Here is an 11,766-nt window from a genome sequence, read left to right on the forward strand (position 1 = left end):
GTGCCTGTAAAGAAGGACTCTGCCACATCAACTATGCCTCCTTCTTCTTCTACACTTCCTGCTAACCCACTTCCTCTCGCTAAACCTATTACACCACCTGAGCCTGAAACTTCTCCACCTCATACACCCCCAGATGATGATGATGATGACGACCTAGGGGTGGAGATGACCCAAATGACCCTTTCACGTATCCAACTGACCCAAATGATTGGGAGTACCCGGTCCCAACAGATATACCGGGCGTCCCAAGCCCACACACATACCCCTCAAAACCATCACCCCCAGAAGATAATATTGGTTTTGGACAGTTAATTAATAGGGACGCCATCTATCATGGCGTCACAATGCACTCAGATGCAGCAGAAGAGGACTTCCTTTTGGATACATTTGAACAGTCACAAAAGACAGTGCAAATATTGCCAATGATCAAGGGAGTCATTAAACATGCCCCGAAGTGTTTAAAGATCCTGTACGTGCCAGGATTCCTAATCCTAGAATAGAAAAAAAGTATAGACCTGCCCCTGAAGGTCCTGCTTACATTAAGAGACAGCTGCCTTTGGATTCTCTAGTAGTTTCCAACGCTAGAAAGGGTGCCAACTCCCAAACCTCTGGGGAGGCGCCACCCCCTGATAAAGAATCCAAATTGCTAGACACTTCTGGCAAAAGGGTAGCTGCGCAAGCAGCTAATCACTGGCGTATAGCCAACACGCAAGCACTGCTCGCAAGATATGATAGGGCTCACTACGACCAGTTAGAAACCCTACTATAACATTTGCCTGATTAAATATAAAACACAAGCAAATGATCTTATCCAAGAGGGCAAGCTAATTTCAAACGTGTCAATCAGATGCGCACTTGACTCGTCCGACACTGCCTCTAGATCCATCGATACCAATGTGCTCCTTAGGCGACATGCCTGGCTGCGCATCTCAGGCTTTAAGCAGGAAGTCCAGTCTACCATCCTCAACCAGCCGTTCAACCAACAACAACTTTTTGGCCCGGCTGTGGACACTGCACATGAAAAAAGACACTGAGACTGCTAAGTCCATGGGAGCTTTACAGTCTCCACAAACATGTGGCTCCTTTCGTCGCTCCTTCTATAGAGGGGCCTCCAAACACATGGGAGCAGACACCTCACCTTACGTTTAAAGCCACTACACAAACATCCCCCAATAGAGGATACTTTAGAGGCGGATACAGAGGAAGTAACAGTAAAGGAAGAGGTCGAGGTAATAACAATCGTACCTCCCCCGCCACAAAACAGTGACTTCGCTCCGCTCCCCCAGGCCATCCCACTCCAGTCGGGGGGAGATTATCACAGTTCCTACCTGTCTGGAATTCCATCACAACAGACAAGTGGGTGAGACAAATTATCCAGTATGGTTACTGCCTAGAACTTACAACTACCCCCCCCCCACCCACACACACACACCACCCAAGCAACGTCCAATGTCCACAGATCATCTCACGCTCCTCAAACAAGAGGTTCTTTCATTGCATCAAAAGCAGGCAATAGAGCCTATTCCATTACAACATCAAGGAATAGGGGTTTATTCGCTGTGGTTTCTAATACCCAAAAAAGACGAGACTCTAAGACCAATACTCGACCTCAGGCCCCTCAACCTATATATACACTTAAATCATTTTCATATGATCACTCTCCAACAAGTGCTCCCACTGCTGCAACAAGGTGACTTCCTTGCCAAGCTAGATCTCAAGGACGCCTACTTCCACATTCCCATACATCCCTCTCACAGGAAGTATTTAAGGTTTGTAGTGGACGGACAACACTATCAGTTCAAAGTCCTTCCATTCGGAGTCACCACGGCACTCAGAGTGTTCACAAAGTGCCTTGCAGTAGTAGCAGCACATCTCAGAAGACAACAGATCCATGTCTTCCCATATCTAGACAACTGGATAATAAAAGCCAAGTCATTCAACCAGTGTGTTCAACACACTCACCAAACCATTCAGACATTACACAACTTGGGGTTCACGGTCAACTACACCAAGTCGCATCTCCAGCCCTCTCATATACACCAATATCTGGGGGCTACAATAAACACCTCCACAGCTCTAGCATATCCCAGGATAGCCAGCATACAAGTCCTCGTCACAAAATTTCAAGCCCAACACTCTCTACCAGCCAGAGTGTTAATGCAGCTCATAGGCATGATGGCATCTTGCATTTTTATTGAACCGTGTGCAAGACTTCAAATGCGTCCTTTACAGGAATGTCTAGCACATCAGTGGAATCAAGCTCAAGGACAACTTACAGATCTAGTGTTGGTAGATAGCCGCACACATTGCTCTCTGCAGTGGTGGGACCCAAAAAACGTGTCCAAAGGGTGGCCGTTCCTCGAACCTGTACCACAGATAGTACTTACAACAGACGCATCACTCACAGGATGGGGAGCCCATCTCCTCGGACATACAGATGGAACACTCAAAAAGTGCTCCACATCAATCACCTGGAACTACTAGCAGTATTCTTAGCACTAAAATCATTCCAAGTACATGTGCAAAACAAAGCTGTCTTGATCCGGACAGACATGACAGCCATGTACTACATACAAAAACAAGGAGGCACACATTCTCTGCAACTGTCCCAGCTTGCACAGAACATTTGGAGATGGGCCGTCCCACAAAACATATATCTACTTGCCGAACACCTCCCAGGAGTTCACAATCCGATTGCAGATCTGTTAAGTCGACAGACACAACAGATTCATGAATGGGAACTACATCCCCAAGTCCTTCTACCATTTTTCCACATGTGGGGCCAACCAGACATAGGTCTGTTCGCCACACACAACGCAAAATGCCCAACCTTCGCCGCCAGGTTTCCACACCCGCTGTCCAAGGGCAATGCGATATGGATGAATTGGTCAGGCAGATTTGCGTATGCTTTTACGCCACTCCCACTGATTCCACTGGTAGTACGCAAGCTCCGACAACAGTCTCACATACTAATCTTAGTAGCTCCCACATGGGCACACCAACCGTGGTTCACGACACTGTTGGAACTCTCCCTAGTTCCGCACCAAAAACTGTGCCTGTCCCCATCCCTGCTAACGCAGAACCATGGAGAGATCAGACATCCAGATCCAGTTCAGCTGAATCTGGCGATCTGGCTCCTGAAGTCTTAGAGTTCGGTTACCTTAACCTACCACCGGACTGTATGAACATCATTAAAGAAGCCAGACGACCTACTACTAGAGCTTGCTATGTTGCGAAATGGAAAACATTTGCCATTTACTGCAACAATAACCATATTGATCCACTGGATGCCTCCATCCAGAATACCATTTGCTACCTACTGCACTTGCAGAGATGTAATCTAGCATATTCATCTATACGTTTACCTCTAGAAGCACTTGCTGCTTACTTACAAAACAGACAACACTTGTCACTATTTAGAGTCCCTGCAATTAAAGCCTTTATGGAGGGCCTAAAAAGAATCATTCCACCTAGGTCACCACCCTCTCCAGTGTGTAACCTAAATATTGTTCTTACCAGACTCATGGGACCCCCGTTTGAACCTTTACACAAATGCGAACTACAGTTCCTCACATGGAAAGTAACTTTCCTTGTTGCCATTACCTCTTTTAGAAGTGTAAGTGAAATCCAGGCTTTAACCATACAGGAACCATTCTTACAATTACATCGTAACAAGGTGGTCCTCGGGACAAACCCAAAATTCCTTCCTAAAGTCATCTTTCCATTTCATCTTAACCAATCAGACTCCGTAGCAGAGAGAGCTCTGCACACCCTAGATGTTAAGAGCCCTACTTTATTACATTGACAGAACCAAATCCTTTCGCAAAACAAAACAATTGTTTGTAGCTTTCCCCACCGCATAAGGGGAATCCCATCTCTAAAGCTGGGATTGCAAGGTGGATTGTTAAATGTATCCAAATATACTACCAAAAAGCAAAACGCACATTAACGATTCCTCCTAGAACACACTCCACACGCAAACTAGGGGCATCTATGGCCTTAGGGAACATTCTCCTAGAAGACATCTGTAAAGCAGCAACATGGTCTACAACACACACCTTCACTAAACACTATTGTGTTGACGTGCAAGCCAAGCAGCAAGCTTCTGTGGGCCAAGCTGTTCTTAAAACTCTCTTTCAAACTACTGCAATGGATACAGGTGACCACTGCTAGGAGAGATACTGCTGTATAGTCTATGCTAAGTGTGAGATCTGCAGCTCATATGCCTCGAATGGAAAATGCTACTTACCAGTATGCATCTGTTCTTTGCATGTAGAGCTGCAGATTCTCACACGCACACCCGCCTCCCCGGGACCTGTATCTGTTCCAGTTCTATCTTAATTAGATATATATACATGGACATCTTTTTTCTTTCAACTAACTCCATCATTTCCCATCATGGCGAAACACAATCTAAGGATGGAGTCTATTCCCATGCGCACTATCGTCCAAGGGAGGAGTCGCCTATCTCGTGACTACAAAGACTTCTTCCAAGACAACAACAACGTGCAAGCATCCAAGCCCAATACCAGATGGCTATCTAATGCTAAGTGTGAGAATCTGCAGCTCTACATGCCAAGAACAGATGCATACTGGTAAGTAGCATTTTCCTTCTGAAAGGTTTCCAACATTTGTTTCTTCATTCTCCCTTTATTATGCCCCACTAGAACTACAATCTCATTCTCACTTTCCTTAGCTGTGCTCCATTTGAGCCTCTACACAATTGTCCACTCAGGCTCCTTACCATCAATTCTGCCTTCCTGGTGGCAATCATATCTGCCCAAAAGGTCAATAAGCTTCAGGCCATGTCATCCAAGCCTCCTTATATTAACGTCTAGCCCCAGATATGCTGGTGCTTCGTTCAAACTCTTCCTTTCTTCCGAAAGTGGTCAATCCATTTCATGTAGGCCAATCAATCTGCTATGCATTGGCTAAGAAGCAACCCCCTGAGAGTTTGTGTGTTCATTCCACACAGCTAAAGCAGCAACTATTGAGTTTCAAAGCAGAGTTCCAGTCTTGGACATCTGCCAGCAGTGGCGTGGTATTCCTTGCACATGTTTACCAAACACTCCTGCCTGGAAAATTTGGTCCGTAGAGATGGGCATATTGCCTGTTCGGTCCTGCAGGACTTCTTATGTGAAATTGGTCTGCAGGCCCACCTTTGGGGAAGTTTTGCTTTGGTATCTCTGCTAAGGTTAGGAATCTACGGCTAGAAGTCTGTCAGAAGAACAAGATACTTACCTTTAGTAACTCCTTATCTGGTAGAGAGACTGTCTAGCCACAGATTCCCTACCGACCCATTCATACTCCCTGCTCTGCAAACGGATTTCTAACAACAGATCTTTTCCCTTTCAGGGCCCTAGTTTTCCACACCAGTGGTCTTTGTACTTTGAGGCCCCTTGTTTCTGGCTTGGAAAGTTGTGAAAAGTAACTGACGTCAACATATATGGGTGATGTCTATATAGGCACCATGAACGTCACTTCCGGTGTGAAAAATGCCACATGGAGCCGAACAACACCACCTACTGGTGCGCATGGGTACTAACAAGGAAAATATTTCTGACTCCTAGGAATAATTATAGGGTAAAGAATCTGCAGCTAGTAGAGTCTCTACCAGATAAGGCCTTACCGAAGGTAACTTGTTTGTTGTGTCTGGATGAGATGATTGGGTGCCACAAGGTTCTGCCAATGGCAGGCTCACCTGTACAGTGTGGAATAAGAGGAAAAAGATTCCTGTCTCTTGGTGAGACCCTCACTCCACTACAACACAAAAATAAATTCCTGTTAATCGCACAGGTAACTACAAAGTGATATGCCATTACTAAACGCCCCAGTTAGTGATGGACAAACGCTGAGTGAAAAAAAGAACACTTGTTGCAAGGTGAAAGTATTCTATAGTACGCCAGGGGTGCCTTACCCTGTAAAACTAGCACGATACACTCAAAGATGGACCCCAGGTATTATCTCAGTACACCTTCTCTTTTCCTGGTAGAGTCTCAAAGAGCAGATATGCTACTTGGAGGAACATGCTAAGCCTTTCACATCACCAACATGGACGATAAATAATTGGCACGCTTGAGAGAAATCTGACACCAATTTATAACAAGCATTTACAATGCAATGGTTTCGCCTTTGGAAAAGTTAGACCTATTGGCATTGCTCATGACATTTCTTTTTTTTTTTTTTACTTATAAATAAATGGCATTGTTATTTACATTGCCAACAGCTCTCTCAGCCCATACAGCTATCTCAGCCCACACAGCTCTCACAGCCCACACAGCCCACACAGCCCACACAGCCCACACAGCTCTCACAGCCCACACAGCTCTCACACCCACACAGCTCCCACAGCCCACACAGCTCTCACAGCCCACACAGCTCTCACAGCCCACGCAGCTCTCACAGCCCACACAGCTCTCACAGCCCACACAGCTCACAGCCCACACAGCTCTCACAGCCCACACAGCTCTCACAGCCCACACAGCTCTCACAGCCCACGCAGCCCTCACAGCCCACGCAGCCCTCACAGCCCTCACAGCTCTCACAGCCCACACAGCTCTCACAGCCCACACAGCTCTCCCGGGGAGGCAGTTATCTTTAAAAGAGTAGAATCGGGTTCCGTGTGTTCGTCTTGTGGATTCTGGGTTTGAGCACACACCCCAGATGCAGATATGCGGGACTCTTCAAAAGTAACCTCTCCTCTCCCCCCCCCCCCCCGCCGCAGAATGGCGAAAACACACACATTTACAAAAAAAAACGAAACTCCGCCCACCACCTTTAACTCTGACATCGTGTGATCCTCTACAGGGGGCTTGCATCGCGCTGTTCGTACTCCTCCACCTTTATACTATAATAGTTGGCTCCGTTATGGAAACCACATCTTAAGCAACCAGGCATTGGCAAAGCCGATATGCTTGCGGCCCGGCCGGACCAGATTCGGGGGCGTTCCCGGCTTTTGGCTGACATAGCCAAAAGCCAAAAATTCTCGGGAACGCCCCCGAATCTGGTCCGGCCATGACGGACGCCTCTCTGTTCCAATGGCTAGCCTCCATTTATGGAGCTAGCCAATGGAACAGAGGGCGGATTCCCGAGCAACATACTGTAATCATTAGATTTCTCCTGCGCAAAAGCTGCTTGCGCAGCTTTTTTGCAGTCGAAACCTAAAAAAGTATATAACGCGGGTGTGAACAGCCTTTCTAGGGTGTGATGCCGTCTCTTGCTAATGACGTGTCAATAAGTACATTTGCTTCTACTTGAATCTCTGGGGGATTGTAGTGACCCATCATCTGCTCTGGGACGAGGTACTTTGCCCATCCTATACCTGTTCAGACCCTGCCACAGGCTGGCCAGTCGCCCGACTGCCTCGCGCCTGCGCAGAACCCACCAGCGTGGATCGAGCTCTGTCGCATACCCAAAGCCCTCTGTATCGCAATATTCACTTGCTCACGAAGAGTACCCATGCAAGACTGGCCAGCCAGCCCCGGACAAACACCATCGGCTAGCCTCTGAATGACTGTTAGGCATCTGCTCCCGCTCTTCACCCCCTCCATTGGATCTGTCACAGCGCCTATAAGTGGCTGGAAAGCTTCACATAACACTTTACAAAGACAGGAAAAAAGATGTAGCCACTTTTAAACTTAGGCCGTTCAGGGACACAGAGCTGGGGTGCAAATCATTCGCACCTCTTTTGTGAGTCAACAAACGGGGGGTGTTCTTTTGTTGAATGAGTTAAGTGCTGCATCGCATTACCATGGTCTCACGGCGCTACTGGGATTAGGCCCCATCACGCCCTGGTTTCGAGGATTCCGTCACAGACCTGGCCTTGACCTCCCTCGTGGGCGTGTCCCGTTTGCACCGCCCGTCCTTGGCCGCTTGTTGGACTCTGCTGTTGTGCACATGCTAATAGAATGATGTGAGTGCTCCACTTCACCCATCGTAAAGCGCCCAGTCATGCTTTGCAGAAAAGTGAACTATGTAAGCGTGACGCGGCGTTGCACAAGAGCATCCCAGACTCGCAGTTCTTTGTGAATCCTGTGCACATACACATAATGTGCATTCGGGGAGAGGGGGCAGCTGCACTGAGAATTTGTGATACATATTCCCTTTGTGGTGCGGGCTCGTGGTGTTTTCATGCAGTTGCTCTGCATGTCTCTGCCCTACGTACACTAGCGCACACGTCTCTACAGACACCACTGCAGCCCATCTCGGGTCATCACGGATGACAGGGCAGGGCGGCACTCCCAGATCTGTCCAAAAGTATACGCAATGAACGCTGCAAAGAAACTGCTCGATATTTTCAGCTCAACACCCAAAGTCCGCCTTCTCATCTGTGACCACAGCAACCCTTTGAATGCGAGTCAGCTGCGGTGCGGCAGCGAGCTGAGCTGAGCTGCCCAAGAGCACTGCCGAGTCCTCTCTGAAGTTAGAAGCCGTGACCGCGGCACGTCTTTGTGGGGATTCAGAAACTGGAGACAGAAAGTGACAGGAGGCCACAGCACTGCCTAGTTTTGATTATAGATGCTCTCCCACAGCACAGTGAGGCGGACACCCACAGCAGTGACCCACCGCTGGCTGCAACAGCTCTACCGCCTACCCCACAGCACTGCCCAGCGCTGGCTGCAGCAGCTCTCCCGTGGGTCCTACAGCACTGCCCACCGCTGGAGGCAGCAGCTCTAGCATGTACCCACAGCACTGCCCCCCGCTGGCTGCAGCAGTTCTCCCATGTACCCACAGCACTGCCCGCCGCTGGAGGCAGCAGCTCTCTCACTCACCCTCAGCACTGCCCCCCCGCTGGCTGCAGCACACGGCTCTCCCGCTCACCCCCAGCACTGCCCACCGCTGGCTGCAGCAACTTTCTTGCGCACCCACCGCTGGCTGCAGCAGCTCTCTCACAGCTGCAGGCACACTGACCCACAGCACTGCCCAGCGCTGACGGCAGCAGCTGTAGCACAGCTACACGGCATAATGAGCAGGAGAGCCTCTGGAGCAGCCGTATCGCGTTTCCAAACCAGATGCTGAACTAACCCCAGCCCTCCACTGAACTGACCCCAGCCCTCCACTGAACTGACCCGTCCCCAGCCCTCCACTGAACTGACCCGTCCCCAGCCCCTCCACTGAACTGACCCGGCCGTCCCCAGCCCCTCCACTGTTACAGGCTTGGAGCACACACCCCAAATGCAGATATGCGGCACTTGTGGGGAGTAACAGCTTGTTGGGTTGAAGTGGCAGGAGGGTACTGGACAGGAGCAAGTCTCCGTTCGTTCGTCATTCGGATACTTTCGGGGTTCGAGCACACACACCAGAGACAGATATGCGGCACAGGAGAGAGTAACATCTTGCTGACTTAAAAGGCAGCAGGGTTATACAGGACCCGGGGAGGCAGTTATCTTTAAAAGAGTAGAATCGGCTTAAGCAACCAGGCATTGGCAAAGCCGATATGCTTGCGGCCCGGCCGGACCAGATTCGGGGGCGTTCCCGGCTTTTGGCTGACGTAGCCAAAAGCCAATGAAAACGGTAACAAAATCCACGCCCAAATTGTAAAGTGTCAGTGAATTTTCAATAATCCACGTAAATGTAGCTGTATGTTTTGAAGAGAGCTCCTAGTTGTCCGAGCTGGATATCTACGCATCTGGATCTTTAAAATGTGATTCTTCTAATGCAGGTGCAGGACTACAAATACGAGAACTGAATAAGCATGGAAAAAAAACTCCCCCGGCACGAGGAAGCGTGACAGCTACCTGTTAGTTCGTTTTCACATCTGTCAGGTGGCCATGAAAGCCCCGTGTAACTCCTATAGCAATTCTTCTATTTTGGTCAGCAGCCCTTTGCATACGACCTTAGCTCATATTGCAGAGCTACAAGTGAAAATACAAGTCCCAGAATGCAACGTGCTGATGTGCAACACGTCTAGACGGGCTGAGTCATGCATGAAATGGGGTCAGTTGCTTATGGGACGAATAGAAGCAGATTGAGTTTTTACCTTTGCAAGTTGAGTATCCAGCAGTCGAGGTAGCTGTAAGACAGTCTTGTGAACCGCCGGCCTCTCGCCCTCCTGTCAGTCTTTGTTATTAGTGCTGGATGCCTGCGCTCGGTGTGTTTACAGACTCGTTTCCTAGGAGACCGAGTCACGTGCTGCAGTGAGCATCAGCCATTGAGGAAACTCGGTGCCTACACACACCATATGGCAGGTAGAAAGAATGAACTACAGTTCAAAGCCCGGCATTTTATTAGGATGACAAGGCTTGTCAAAATGCTGCAGTCAAAGAGGGGCAAAGAGGACTTTAGGACCAAGGAACCTAGCTTCGCCACAGTAAATGCAAAGGAATAATTAAGGATGCCATAAAGAGTAAGCTTTTCGTGACCTCAAAAGCTATAAAAACAAGTCAGGTCCCGGGCCGGCAGCCAATCACAGCGCGGCCCGGGAATGACGTCACGGGGGTGTCCCGGGCCGGCAGCCAATCGCAGCGCGGCCCGGGACAAAGGGGCGGGGCTTAAAAAAAGCACCAGAAACGCCCCCGAATCCCGTTTTCAAGAGAAAGCGCGATTGACAGCCTCTGTCTCCCAATGGCTAGTCTCCATTTATGGAGCTAGCCAATTGGAAACAGAGGCGGTCCAAACATCCCTACTGAAAACAAAAGTTTTCGATCTGGGAGGGGCTTTGCCCCTCGCCAGGTCGAAACCTAAAAAGGGCTTCGATATTTATGTATCTTAGACACTTCTACAAAATAAATATATACAGTATAACTGGAGTTATCAATTTTAACCCTTGTGGCAGTTCGAGCTTAGGCCCCTGTAACTTTTTGTCTACATAAGGTATCCGCATCAAATTTGCAAAACCCTGAGGATTCTAAAGGTGCCCAGGGTTTGTTGACTCCACCGATGGGGGTCCCAGAAATGGGGCAAAATCTGCAAACTTTTTTTTTTTTTTTTTTTAGTTCTGCAGAAGAAAGCGTCTGGTTTTTCTCCCTGCAAATGGCATCAACAAGGGGTTTGTGGTGCTGACTTCATCATCTTCTCAGCTTTCAGGGAAAGGCGGACCTTTTTCAGAAAACGTACATTTTCTACACAGTTTTGGCATTTTACTGGGACATAGCCTATTTTTGTTGTGCTTTCAACCTCCTTCCAGTTAGAGGTAAAATGGGTATGAAAGCAATAATGGATCCTGAAAAGCTATACATTTCTGAAAAGTAGACAATATTCTGAATTCAGCAAGGGGTCATTTGTGTAGATCCTTCAAGTTTTTTTTGTAGAAACTAACAGTTGAAAATAATATTGAAATTGATTTGGAAAAAAAGCCATTTGTGCCAATGTTTTCACCTGCAACTTCTAAGCATGACAGATTTTTTAAAGCAATATATTGTTACATCCACTGGACCCTTCTGGTTGAGGGTATATATAAGACTTGTAGGTTCACCAAGAACCTGAGGAACCCAGAGCCAATAACTGAGCTGCGTCTCGCAATGGTTTTTCATTGTGTACCAGGTATATAGCTATTCATTTGGTAAAATATAAAGGGAGAAAAATAGGTTACAAGGAGACTTGTATGTTTCCAAAATGGGAACAACATATAGAGTTTAGAAGCAGTGGTTATTTGCACAGCTCCAAAATTTTTGGTACCCATATGAGCTTGTGAATTATAGGTCATTTTTCAAAATAACTTTTTTTTTCTAACAAATTGTCTTGCATTCAGAAGGCAGAAATCCAAAGATGCTCCATTGGTAATAACACTTGTTCTACTATTCTGTGCTCCCCTAAGTCTCCCAATAA

This window comes from Lissotriton helveticus, chromosome 12 (genome assembly GCF_964261635.1).
Source record: "Lissotriton helveticus chromosome 12, aLisHel1.1, whole genome shotgun sequence".
Classification (NCBI taxonomy): Eukaryota; Metazoa; Chordata; class Amphibia; order Caudata; family Salamandridae; genus Lissotriton; species Lissotriton helveticus.